The sequence below is a fragment of the Carassius carassius genome, chromosome 40, assembly GCF_963082965.1.
Source record: "Carassius carassius chromosome 40, fCarCar2.1, whole genome shotgun sequence".
NCBI lineage: Eukaryota > Metazoa > Chordata > Actinopteri > Cypriniformes > Cyprinidae > Carassius > Carassius carassius.
The window spans coordinates 24,056,178-24,071,230 of NC_081794.1; the positions used below are offsets into that span (position 1 = coordinate 24,056,178).

The window sequence follows — 15,053 nt, forward strand, 5'->3', positions numbered from 1 at the left end:
TACTGTAGACCAAATTAATTGAGCGGTTGGATAATACAATTAAGAGATTGAATGATAATCAAGCATTAAAATTAAACTGTCAAAATGATCTATTAGGCAGACGGTTTGTGGTATCTCTCTGGTTTCACTAAACCAAGTTTTAGCCCCTCGACTGAGAAGAAAAGTAATAGAAGTGAATACAGATTTTGCATATTTCCATTATGTTATTCACTGTTAAGTAAATATGTATGAATGGATAAAGATGTACAGTTATTAAATATTAGATAGATAGATAGATAGATAGATAGATAGATAGATAGATAGATAGATAGATAGATAGATAGATAGATAGATAGATAAATAGATAGATAGATACTATGCGTACTATGGTTCAGGATGCATTAATCCTAATCTTGCATACCATTAAGGATGGATAGCATGCAAATTAGGATTCAACCACTGTAAAGTCTTAAATACAAGAGGGTTGATGATGCAGAAGCCGGTTAGAGGAAGAAACAGGCAAGACGAGGAGTAGGAGGAGGGGCATTAATGTAATGCACGGCTTGGGATATTCACAAAGTTTTGTTGAAAATGAGGTGGAAGAATTCACGCATGAGAGATTTGATTAGACGGGTGAGGCTAATTGTTCCTAAGCGTTTCGAACCCCACTTTTATCTCAGATAGAGAGATAAAGATGCAGACAGTGATAGAAAGAGAGACCGAGAATGAGTGAGACAGTTAAAACAGGCAGAAGACATTGATCATCGATGAGTATCAGGGCTCGTGTTTCTCCCTCTCATTAGAGAACAAATGATCTGGTCGACTAAAAGCCTTAATGATCCGTCAATGGAGCTAACAAACACCCTGATGGGTCTCCAAGGGGCCGAGTGGAGCAGAGATACAACAGTAAGATCACAGAGCCTTTATTACTAATGCAGTAAATGGCAGAAAAGAGGGGATAATGCCCTACTGTAACCTTACATAAGTGGACCAGTAAAAAGTGCTCTGGGTCCAAATTGTTCTTATGGGACGCATATCTTAATAGACAGATACAAAAGTTGAAAGAGGCTTTTGAAAAAAACGTTGTCAGATTTCCACTGCAAGTCTTCAGATAAAAACGACCTTAATGGGCGCTGGCGTTAGATGAAGATGGTGAAAAGCTGTAAATTCTATAAATTGTTTTAAAAAAGCCTGACGGAGGGGTTCGAGACAGAAGGTTGTATGCTCTCAGAAGACACAATGCAATTATGGGCTCTTTGCTTCTCCTGTGCTTGTTATCGTGAGTGTGCAGAAGAACGAAAGGGGTCAGATGGGGTTTCCCGGGGGGCCACGGTAGTTGTTTTGGCGACAGGTTGTCGAGGAGCCAAAAGGGGTCTGGTGGCTGGTGTCACAAAAGGCCCGGCACAAGCTCTACACGGAGAATTACACTTCTTAACTCATTAACGAGTATCTCACACACACATATGCGCGTACACACAGCCCAGGGGTTAACATCCATAATTAAACACAAGCTATGTGGTTTCTATTAAAAGTAGGGTCACCTTTGCTCCTCTCTCTCGCTTTCTCTCATAATGAGCGATTATGTGTCGGACTCATTAAAAAGAACCGAGGTGTGATGTGCTTACAAACACACAGACACAAAGCAAATATACAAAATGTGCAAATTCTTATTTAGTAAAGCAGATTAACTGTAGGCTATTTAGCCATTCATGAGACTAAGGATGATTCTTTTTCAGTGGTTTCTTTGCACATTGTACTTTTGGATCTGAATTGTGAGTTCTTATGGCAGTTGTTTACTTTTGTAGCAAAGGAACAGTGCAAGCATTTGTAACTATTCTGAGATAAATATCATCAGCTGATATACTGTGTATACCATATATACTTCTGTTTTATTTTTGGATGTACAACTTTATTTTTTTTTTAAATATAAATACTGAATTAATCAAATGTATTGTGTACAAGTTTAAAAGATTAAACATTACTTAACATGAAAAAATACAAAATGAAGAAATTAATAAAAAGATTTTGTGTGTTTCTCATTTGCTGTTAAATGTATAATTTACACTATCCTTCAAACCTTCTAGGTCAGTATGATTTTGTATTTTTTATTTTAAGAAATTTATATTTTCATTCAGCAATCACACATTACCATTATCAAAAGTGTGCTTAAAAATATTTACAATGTTACATACGATTTCTGTTTCAAACAAAAGCTGTTCTTTTGAACTTTCTATTCATTAAAGAATACGTTTCCACAAAAATATTAAGCACTTCAAGTTACAGTTTTCAATGTTTCTTGCGCACCAGATCAGCATATCAGAAAGATTTCTAAAGTATCATGTGACACTGACCGGAATAATAATTATGCTGAAAATGCAGCTTACAGATTTTTTCTCTCTCTCTCAAATATGTGCAACCATGGTGGGCAAAAGAGACTTCCGTTGAAAAATTTACTGACCCCAAACTATTGAAAACTACTGTATATCTGCATAATATCGACATTTAGTCACAAAGCCATTGACAAATTCAACTTAATGCCAAAGCAGCATACAACACTTTGTCTATGTCTACGCCAAAGTCACATGACTCATACCACCTCAAATTCAGGAAAACCACTTTCCCACCCATCAAACAAATTGGGCCTGCTCCAAAAGCTCCCAGAGCCTATTCTAAACAAAAACAAATTAAATACAGCATTCATATGTAAACATCTTGTTCCCAGCATCACACTGGAATATCATTTTAATCCCAACATGGCCTATATAAGGGCGCATCTGAAAAACCAGGCTCATGATTCCCACAGCATTCTCCTGCAGACGGATCCAGAGAAGGAGAAGATAATTCTTCTGCACTTGAGGTGTTTTCATCAGTGCCTTCCCTGCTTCCTATCTTTTATTCACATACTGTATATATGTATATTTCATACAGTCTGTGGAGCCTGAGGGAAAGTACACACACACACACACAGACACACATAAGCAGGGAACGACAGGTGGATGAAGTTAGTTGGACATGCAAACCAATACAGTACACATAAAGCATGTATCTAGTGGGTAAAATACTATACAAAATTAAACACACTAAACTGAACAATTCCATACAAGACTATATTTTTACAGACTCAATCTCTGAGCCCGTTCCCCAGACATCTTTAACCACCATGTCATCTGGGCAGAGTCATTGCTGAACCGCTGTTTGTCTTTATTTAGCCTGTGTGCACGTGGCGCCAAGAACCTCTTCCCAGAGAGACACTCAGTACAAGGCCAACATTCAAACACGCACAGCTAGAGAAAAGTTGCTCAGGGGTTGCTCTTTCATTGGACAGACAATTTAATGGTGCTCTCCATTATTTAAGTATCTCAGATGTTTCTGCCAGAATTCCATGGGAGAAATAAAACAGAAACAACCAGTAAAGGTATACAGCTACAAAAAGTAATGTAGACATTTATTATTGGAGTTCATACTGCGATTTCAGTATTTTGATTCCAGGCTTCAGTATCTTGGAAAATGTGAGCAAAATGTGTTATTTTGCGAGAAATTAGTGAAGCCAGGTGTGATAATGGGGACTTTTTTTTTAGGAGAAACATCTGAGAAGGTGAAACGTAGGCAAAACCTCAGTTTGCTCTCTTTTATATCTCACTGTAAGGGAGAAAGAGCCGCGATTCGAAAGTCATCTCAATTGTAATGTTTTATATACTGTATATATAATAAAGTACTTTCACACAAATCAAAATTTTGTTTAACATCAAGTTATTAAATTCTTAATTCATTGCACACACACACACACACACACACACACATAGAAATCACTGCCTACTTTTAAGGTTTCAATACGTTTTGGGAGAATAAAATAATACAGGACGTCTTTCAAAACATGACCTGCGCGAAAGAGAAAAAAAAATGCATCATTGTACCCAGCACTTCTGAAAATGCACTTCTGAATGCGTCTCTGTCCCCACCACATTTCAAACCAAACTGACGCCCATGGATCGAACTAGGTAACGTCTTGAAAATAAATTACAGTCCAGATGGCTTGATTGAACTTTTCCAGACCACACTCTCTTTCTTGCTCTCTCTCTAGAAGGACAGACTTCACAAAGGCTGATAACACAGTGACTCTGTCTGTCTCTCTGTGTCAGGATGTGTGGGCGAACTGCTTTAATTTCCCCACAGTAGCTGGAATAATATTTCTCCATTGGACTGGCTGCACTAAGCAAATTATGGCATTATGATTATGGAAAGCAAATTTAATCCCACACTACTGCAGACGGTATGGTGGTGGTATCTCCAAGAGAGTGTCGGCAGGGACAGAAGAGGTTATATCCCATATGGAGCAAGAAATATGCCTCTATAAAGCCTGCAGAAACATGTTACAATAATAAAGAATACACTTATTATTGGCTTACAACACAAACACACCTGACATAGTCAGAAAACACAGCTGAAGACAGTTTGTCACATTACAGCCAACTGTTTCGGTGACGTACTGTAGGTGCAATTGCACTGCATTATTTCAGCTCAGCAGGTGAGATGCTGAGGTGTTTCACTTTTTTTTTTACTTCTATTTTATTTTTTGTATTTGTCAGATAATTAAAGGCAAGCATTTTGAATGAATATTTTCATCTTTATTGCCTTTGTTTGTAGCTAAAAGATGCAAATGGAAATGGTCCATCCTGAAAGCTGATAAACAGACTATGTATTATTAAAGGGGAAGGACACTAACTTAATTTGTTAGTGCTCTGGTGCCCCTGGGGGTCAAAACTCACCACTTTCCACCTCTGCAGTTTAAGGGTACGTGTCCACAGGTATGGAGTGAGCAGATTTGGCAATTTTCCAATTCATTGTCTATGAGAGCTGAGTGCCATTACACTGAAGATTGTAGAGTTGAGAAATGTTCAACTTTATGCAAACAAGTTGATGCCATTCTGTGACGGAAATTAGACTTTAAACATTGCAGGAAAAAAATTGCCAAATCCTCTGGCTTATTTTCAGTTGATGTATTATATGTATTATATTCTATAGCATAAAAAAACGGAATAATTACAAAATCAAAGTAATCTAAAATGAATCTAAACAAATTCAAAAAAATAAAACAATAAATAAATAACCGTAAAAATATGTTAAAAAAAGAATTAAAATAATACACACACACACACACACACACACACACACACACACACACACACACACACACACACACACACACACACACACACACAGAATTATATAATAAAAAAATACATAATAAAAAAAAAGACCTCTATTAGGTCTCCGTCCTCCAACATGACAATCCATGTATACTTTGGGTACTTCAAAATAAGGTTTGCATTGTGCAAACATATGATGATTTTATTGACTGTGTACTGAAAGTAATCACACACTACAAACTGGCTGCACATCATTTTGAAAAATTTTAATTGTTTAATTGGTGTCTTCCACACACCTGGACACATACCGTTAAGATAAAGCAGGATGCAGATGATGTTTTCAGCAGTTTACTGAACTTAGGTTACTGAACAAGAGTGTGTGTGTGTGTGTGTGTGTGTTCTTATCTCAGCAAGATCTTTAATCTGAGGAACTTCTCAATTTGCTACTATTAGAAGAAGAGCAGAAACAATCACTCAGGCATAATTGTCCTAATTGCGGCAGCCGCGGGGAGAGGCAGTGTGAGAGGAGGATCATGGGAACTATGGCAGCACAGTGGAGATGAATGCAGAATGCTATTATTCAAGCCCTCTTGACGTTCTCCTATTTTCATTTAAGAGCAGATGAAAATGATTAGTGCTATAATGACAAGAGTACTTCTAATGGACTTATTATTATTCTACTATTATATCTACTAATTTTACTATTCTACCTGTTTGGACAGGACAAACAATGGTCAGTTCTATTCCTTTCATTCATTACAATTCCCTATAATGAAACCGATTTTAAACTGCAATTTGTTGGTGAGGCTCTGCATGTCTTAAAGGGGATAGTGGGAATAATTTAGCACCTCTCTCCTGCTAAAGCCAAACAGACACAGGTGCATAATTGCACATGCATAGACTTTAGCAATGCCCTGATCTGGACTAGTGTGTCTTTAAGAGTGCATTAAGTCCGTGCACTCAGAAACTACACTCACACTTGAAGGTCACGGCTATTTTTCACTTTGTCACTGCCATAGGTCAAGAGTCTACTTCACACCATGCACAGACAACCACCTTTCCACCCACACAGTTTCATCTTTACTATGGACAAATACTTTTTCTAGCCTTATATAGCTAAAAGCTCCAGCACATTTGGCAGTTAAAGCTAGAGGACAGTGTCCTTGGGTCACTGGTTTGACTTCTGATTTAAAAGAGGTTGCACATGAGGATCAATGTACTGTATGTACTCCTTCTTCATCTTTTGCCTTGCTAAACACAATAGAATCTTATTTCTTATAGAAGAGCTTATTTAGAAGCTAATTGCTTGTTTCACAGGATAAATTTTTTTATTAAAAAAATAGAATAGAATAGAAGGTAATTGCAACCTTTCATCTCACAACACAGACTTTGTAAAGCTGACTTTTCTAAGAAATCTGACAAAAAAGGGAAAAAAGTATGAATTGCATGGTTTCCTCTCACAAATCTGGCTTTTTCTTTTACCAAATAATACTGAGTTTATATTGTGCAATTAATAACTCGCAAGTCCGAGATACATACTCACAATTCTGAGAAAATGTACATTTTTTTTTACATCTACAAGGAAACATCTTTCAATTCGGACTGCTTTTTCCTCAAAATTCTGAGTTTATATCTAGCAAATAATAACTCAAAATTGTACGATATACTGTATAGTTGAAAATTGGGGGAAAAAAGTAAGAAGTCTATGTGGAAATTCTGACTTTTTTTGCCAAAGTCAGATTTTTTTTTCTGAGTTAGCATGAATTCAATTAATAAATTGCAACAGCATTTTTCAATTGTTTAACTTGCATGTGAGTTATAAAAGATAGAAAAGAAAAGTCTTGCAATTCTGACTGTTTTTTCCCCCTCAGAATTCCAAGTTTACATCTTGCAATTCTGACTTCTTCTCTCACAATTCTTGTGATTCTTACTCTTTTTTTTATCTCAGAATTCAAAGTTTACCTCTTGCAATTGTTATTATTTTTTTCACCCTCAGAATTCCATGTTTACAATACACCTTACAATTCTGATAAAAAAACAAACAAAAAACAAAAAAAACACAGCAACAGCCTTTTTATAATTATATTCCATAGCAGAAACAAGCTTCCTTAACATACATCACACATCACTTCACATCACTTAAAATATAAAAATTAGAATTTATTTCCTAAATTCAATCATTTTATAAAGTGGTGCTATTAGCGTACAGCTCTTTTGCAGTGTTGGGTTTGTGAAGGACAGAGGATTCTGATGGGTGTTTTTGGAAGAGGAATAGTAAGGACTTTGGGCAGCCAGGCCAGACTAATCCTTAATTCACCCTTAATGAGCTTCTAATGAAGAAACCATTTCCCATTACACCGCTTGTGGTTTGTGTACTGAAAAGAAAGAACAAGGGCTAAGAGAAACAATTGCCTGCTGATTTTGGCTCATATTAGAAGAGTTATTGACCGTCAGTAAGACAACATTACAGTACACTGATCAAGCCAACAGGAGTTTCCCACTGCCAGTGTGAATCCAGACCAAACACACTGTGCGATCCAAGCCAACATGGCCTTTACATGCAGACCTCTGTCTAGTCTGATTATATAGCCTCAGGTAGCTGCCTCTCCAATGGAGTGGAGATCAGTCAGAGTTTAGAATTGCGTTTGGCCCTCACTAACATATGCCAACTCCTTGCCCAATAGCCCAACAGCTGCCAACATGCTTGTGAGTCAGTGTGCCTTTCAGCATCCATCACATCTTGAGTAACTGGATAAGATTCAACGCAGACCTGTTGCATCACTGGTGCATAACTGGTGCAGAAATGGATTTTTCATTGTCAAACAACTTGCATTAGGTTTGTTTTTATTAATTAAGGTAAGATTAATTGAAATTGTACAGATTTACAAAACACTCTCTAAAAATAAATAAATAAAAGAAAATAAAACATTTATTTTAATTAACATTATTTTTTATATTATTATTTTATAAAATATTAAAATATCTCTCTGAAATGAAGTAAAATATTCTATTACTATTAAAATTTCTATTACTAATACTAGCATCCAAATTAAATTGAATTAAATTAAATTAAATATTTTATTAGCAGCATCCATCAGTAATAGGTAAGAGTGAAATCAAATACATTTATATATATTTATATATATATATATATATATAATTTTTTTTTTTTTTTTTTACCAACATTGATCAATAACAGCTAGAGGTAAAATCACATAGATTTATACATTTTATATTACACAATTTATGTAATATTATTATTATTATTATTATTATTATTATTATTATTATTAGCAGCAGCATCCATCAATTTACTGGAGTTGAATCAGACCTGTTACATCAAAACTGCAAAATTTCTGATGGTTTTATGTTTCTTTTTAGAGTAAAGGAAAGAGACTGGAATCAATAAAGCTAAATGATAGAGCGAGACACACACAGAGAGACAGAGAGAGAGAGAGAGAGAGAGAGAGAGAGAGAGAGAGAGAGAGAGAGAGAAGAAAAAAGAGAGAGGAAAAAACCTCATAAAAAATGTAAGTTATAACCATATGAATTAAAACAAAAAAGATCTTTCAGATATTTCAGTTTGTGTGCAATGAATCCAGAATATAAGAAAGTTAGCTTTTTTGAATTAAAAAAAATAAAAATAAAAAACTTTTCCATGATATTAATTTGTTTTAGATGTATGTAGGTGCATCTGTGCTTCTGAACATAATCACCAATCTTTCTCTTTTACTGTCTCCAGGCTCAGCTGCTCTACCAAAGAGGCCAGTTTTACTGACACCTCCATTAACTGGCCTGTCCATCCTCTCCTCTGCCCCGCCTCTTTAGGTAACTCTCTACACCTCAGTGACGATGTCATTACCGGATGGCATGCTGAGTGACAGCTCTCTCAGCTAGTCAGTCCATCAGTGTGCGAGTGATTGACAGTTCCAATGACCCCATCATTCTATTTCACACTTCCATAAATGTGTGATCTCCTCCCACTCAAAATGCCATGGGCACCAAGAACTTTCTAGGCTTGTCAGTAGAATTAGACATCTTCACTTCCCCCAGAGAACTTTGCAAATGAAGTACAGTTGTGCTGAAAGAGTGTGAGAGGAAAGAGTGTTGTCATATGTTTGTGCCTGTCCCTAGTTTTCTGCCCCCTGTAGGACAGGCCGAAAAGAACAATGGAATTCATTTTGAACACTGCTGGAAAAATTAGGCAAAAGATTTAGAATATACATTTTTAGTCAAATATAATTGGCATTAAAATTGGAGTATCTATAACGCAGTATGCAGATAAATAATTAACATTTTAATAATACAAAAATAGTGCTATACTCTATTTAGATTGTTTATAATAAGATTCCTAAATACTAATGTGACTGAACTGTGTTGCTTTAGTATCATAAAAAAATATATTATTGTTTTTATTCATATTTTAAATCAGTTTTTATTTTTTAGTATGTCAAGTTAGACTCAAATAAAATAAGAAGTGTTGCCTTGGCAAATAGCTGAAATAAAAATATGTATTTTAAAATATTTTATTTGATAATATTGTAATGGTTTTAATAATAATAATAATAATAATAATAATAATAATAATAATCACTTTTAAATTTCCAATAATTATGATAAACATGTTCAGTTATGAATAATATACAGATAGTACAATAAAATAAAATACAACAGGAAAGCTGTGTTCAGATTTCGATTTAGTTTTAGTTCTAGCTAAAAAAAAAAATCTAACTTTTTACATTTATCTAAATAATAACAATCTAGATTTACAGTTTTTTTTTTTATCAGACATAAAAATGTAAATTAAAATGAAATAAAATATAATATATTAACTGTCTAGATTTAGAACCATATGTCCAAAAAAATAAAATAAAATAAAATAAAATCTACTTTCATAAAGGCACACACTGGACAACATATATTATGCTGTTAATTTATTCCATGTTACCCCAGGAAATAACATGCATCAACACAGAATAAACAAACAACAGTACACACACATTTATAAGCACAATGCCCTCTAACATTAGTGCTGTTATAACGAGCAGGTCCTGAGAATAGCCCTGGGTGTTAATGAATGAGAGAATCACACTTTAATCTGATAGAGGATATCACACATTCAGATGTACTTTATAGAGCACATAGTTATGGAGAAACATCCTCAAACATTTGCAGCTCACGTCCATATTTAATGGGAAGGAAAATCACCAATTAGTGCATCCGTTCAGTATGTCCTTAAAACGGCTTTAGAAATGAATCATGGAAGACCATTTGTAAACAATAATCAGAACAACCTGTTAAATGCTGAGAAGATGAGAATATCAAATCAATTTTCCCTACACAGCACATAAATACAAAGCAAACTCTGATTGCTGAAAAGTTTGCCTGTGTGATACTGGGTCCCAATCCAAGGGCCTCTTTAGAGTTATTCACGTGTTTGGAAACTCAAAAAGGAGTTAATGAAAATGACAAAAATGACAGCCAAACAGCTGCTGTAGGGGGAATGCTGCTTAGTCACACACCTCTCGGGAGGTGAGAAAACAATTAAAAAGCTGGAAAACTTGTGAGCGAACTGCTGAACTTTTACAGCTTCTCTTCTTATCTTTCCCAACAGTCTTCTTGATTTTATGATGGCTGTGAATTGGTGTAAAAATGTGTCTGTGAGTGTGAGATAGCTTTGTTCCTGTGGTAGGAAATTTTCCAACATTGAATACATTATGCATTACTTCTTTTCCACTGCAATATTAGACGGTGCAAATAATAATGTCACACGTTGATGGGTGATTCAAACTCCACAAGTACGAAGGAGATCAACGAAAATCCTTTTAATAAAATAAATCCAGGAGAACAGGCACGGAAACCACAGAGGCACGGAGAATGGACGAAGACTAAGGGAGAACTCAAGCATGAACCAAACAAAGGGAACCAAGGAGATGATTAACAGACAACAGGTGAACAGAATGGCACAGAAAATCAGGCAACTCAGGAAAACTAGGTCACAATGCAGAGAACAGAAAACAGGGCATACATATAACAAATATGAACAAGCAAAAATCAATAAACAGTAAAGTTTATGTGTCTGGTCTGAGGTTCCAAATTTTACAGTAACAAATTTTACAGTGAAACCAGGACAGTACAGTAGATCAACATAAAAATAATCATAATTGTGTACCACAAAAGCATCCTATTGCGTAAAAAAATAAAATAACAATTTTAATATAACAATTGCAAAGTATTGCATAACATAAAATAATGAAATAACAATTCTAATATAACAATTGCATAAATTATTGCATAAAACAATTGTATAAAATAAAATAAAATTAAATTAAAAGAATACAAGGTAAATGGGTCAAATTTGAGAGGGCCTTTTGCATTTATATACATCAATGTTATATCTATATACTTTGGTTTTACTAATATTTTGAATTAGGATTTATTTGTACATTTCCACTTTTCATATTAATTTGAGTTACATTTTAAGCAGTTGTGTAAAATGTGTACTTTTTATATTATTTTATGTTAATTATTTGTTTTATTTCAGTTTTAGTTCAGTGAAAGCTTGATTTATTTTTTTAATTTAATTTTGAGTTAGTTGCCAAGACAACATTTCTAATTTCCTTTTAGTTTCTGCTTTTCATCAATGTGTTTTCATTTTAGTACATTTTTTAGTAATAGTGTTAACTTTTTGTTAGTTTTTCTTTTTTACACTATTATTTAGGTTTTTATTTCAGCTTTAGTTTCATTTACATTTGTATTTATTTCCAGTTAATTTACTTTAAACATATATAATATTGCTAGACAAAAACATAGATATATCACAAGCACACATAAGTCATCACACCAGCCAGACATATCCACAGAGAATTCTATTTTCTACAACATGACCACTGACCTAAAAAGCAAAACGCCTCCACAGCGAGTCTCTAAAGAGCCTGGTGTGAAATTATAGAGGAACGTTCTGCTGCGTTCCTGATGAGCCTTCTCTAGTCTGAATGATAAATGCCCCAGACAACATGGCTTTTTTTCCCACTGCTTCAAAACAAGCATCTAATGATGTTGCAAAAAACACTTCTGCTTGCATCATGTACCGCAATCAATCAGCTCTGTCTCGGAATGACGTAACACTGGTGCATTCCACCGCTTATGACCCCTGCTAGGCTCTTCTACAACAGCGCTTATGAAATGGGAGGCCAATGAGTAAAGTCAAGGACTTGGGTGTGATGATCCATAATGAATCACAAATGTATGAGGAATGCAGCAGGTTCACGGCCGTGTCAGCTATTAAGATTACACAAGTGGAATTAAGCACCAGGTTTTAAGATCCCTGACCTTGGTGGCAGATTAGAGGGAGGAACCAATAAAAATCAGACTGGTGCTCTGTCATTTTGAGTTTGTGGAAAGCTATAGTCTAACAAATACACACACGCACAAATATTCTCAAACAACTGTCACAATTGAAGGTCATGTTTTTCCCTCGCCTTTCCCTGTACCTTTAAAAAAGAAACACAAAACACACAAACACACAATACCATTATGAATTCAGACAACAGTTACTTCAAGGTATAGTACTGCATTACACTGCAAGACATGCATAACAACAGCAGAGCATCATCTGCCTGCTGGAGGCTTTTGCTTTATACTAAAGGTTAAAAGGTCATTTTAACTGCTTAAGTGAGATTTGAAAAGCATAAACATAAAAAAAAAGTTTAAAACCTGTTGTTATTGCTTTCTTAAGCTCAAGGACACTTTATAATGATTCAAATGAATAGATCGATGGATGGATAGAAGGAAAGAAACTTAAATGATGGATGGATGGAAAAATGGAAGCCTTAAATGACAATGGATAGATGGATGAATGGAACCCTAAATGACAATGGGTGGATTTAAATGTAAATGACTGTGGATGGATGGATGGATAAAACGATAGATAGGAATGACAGATAGAACAATGGATGGATTGATGGAAACCTTAAATGAAAATGGATGGATGGATGAATGTAACCCTATATGACAATGGATGGATGTTAATGTAAATGACTGTGGATGGATGGATTTTTATCGATAGATAGGAATGACAGATAGAATGATGGATGGATGGATGGATGGAAACATAAATGACAATGGATGGATGGAAACTTAAATGCCAGTGGATGGATGAATACAATTACAGATAAAAATGATAGATAGGAACTACAGATAGAATGATGGATGGATGGAAACTGATGGATGGATAGGTGGATGAAGGGATGGAAAGCTTAAATAACAATGGATGTATGGATGTATGGAAGGATGGATGGAAACCTAAATGACAGTGGATAAATTGATCAAATGACAGATAGGAATGACAGATAGAACAATGGATGGATGGAAACCTTAAAGGGGTCATATGATTTTAATATTTCCTTTGGAGTGTTACAAGCTCTTGCTGCACACAGAAGACCTGTAATGTCTCAAATATAAAGTCTCAAATCCAAAGAGATATTCTTTGTAAAAGTCAAGACTCCTCCACACCCTCCTAAAATGTCTCGTTCTAACACGCCCCCACATCTCTACGTCACTATCTGGGGAGATTTGCATAATGCCGCCCAAATGTTCACGCAAAGGAAGAAGGTGTACCTATTATTCTCGCTGTTGCCGCTGGCACCATGTGGTGGAGTCGCTGTGTGTTTGGTTGTGAAAGCAAAACTACTTAGTTTGTCCTTCCAAAAGAGGACAAGATTAGAAATCAGTTGAGTTGAATTTCAAAATTGTTACAGTACAGTCCAAACTAAATATTCAGATTTATGTAGGATGATGACTGTTTCCTGAACCAGTAGCCTGTAATGCATCTGTGGGACAAAGGCTGTTTCTATAAAGTTGGGCAGTTTAAACTTTGCAAGGACAGTCTGGCATTTATAAAGCATAGCCTGTAAGTACATATTTTATATTTAAATAATTTGCCAATGATGATTCAAACGTGAGTTTTGAGCAGTAGAGTATAGGCTTGTTGTTTGATGTTTCTCAGATCACAAATGCAGACATGGTTTTATGTTTACGCAGCGCGATATGCAACGCAACGCAACGCAACGCTTTAAAAGACAGTATAAGTCATTATAATCAGTAATTATGTCCCCACTGAATGCAAAAAATGCCTCGTTTGTAATGGGTTTATTGGTTTTGTCTTGCCTGATGTCGTGAACAGATCTTTCTATGTAACTGGATCTTCTTAGTGAATCGGTTGAACCAGTTCACCAAATCGAACTGAATCGTTTGAAACGGTTTACGTTTCCAGTATGCACTAATCCACAAATTACTTAAGTTATTCAGTTTTTATACGTGCCTTACATTCCCTCTGACGCGAAATAAACCAATATCCCGAGTTATTCAGTTACTCCTAACAGTACATTGATTGAACTGCAAAAAGAGAACCGATGATGAGTTGTGCACAAGCAGAACAGTTGGAGTGCTGCTGGCCTGGGAGACGGCATAGTATGTTAAGGGGCGTAACATTTCCTTCACACGCTTGAGGCATTCGGCCAATCACAACACACTGGATAGCTGGCCAATCAGAGCACATCTAGCATTTTCAGTATGACGAGCCTTGTAAAATCGACGCGTTTAACAAGGTGGGGCAAAGAGGAGAAACAATATATGGAAAAGAATTTGTTTTTTAACCTTGCATTACACAAAATACAAATACACAAAATAATGTTCTTTTTAGCAATAACATATGACCCCTTTAAATGATGATAGATGAGTGTGTGGATGGATGAATGGTTGGAACCTAATGCTGATGGTTGGACTGAACCTTACATAAAGATGAGAAGGAGAATGGATGGATGAAACAATAGGCGCAAAGATAGACAGAATGATAGAGATGGATGGATAGGACATTAAATGATGATGAATAAATGGATGGATGCATGGAACCTTTAAAAAGACAAG

At 35.4% G+C, this 15,053-nt stretch overlaps 1 protein-coding gene across 6 annotated transcripts in view; it reads right to left on the minus strand.

Annotated features, from left to right (window-relative positions):
* Window positions 1-15,053, minus strand: part of sdk2b (sidekick cell adhesion molecule 2b) — a 282,939-nt gene that overhangs the window by 79,463 nt on the left and 188,423 nt on the right. The gene's annotated exons all lie outside the window — the stretch shown is intronic.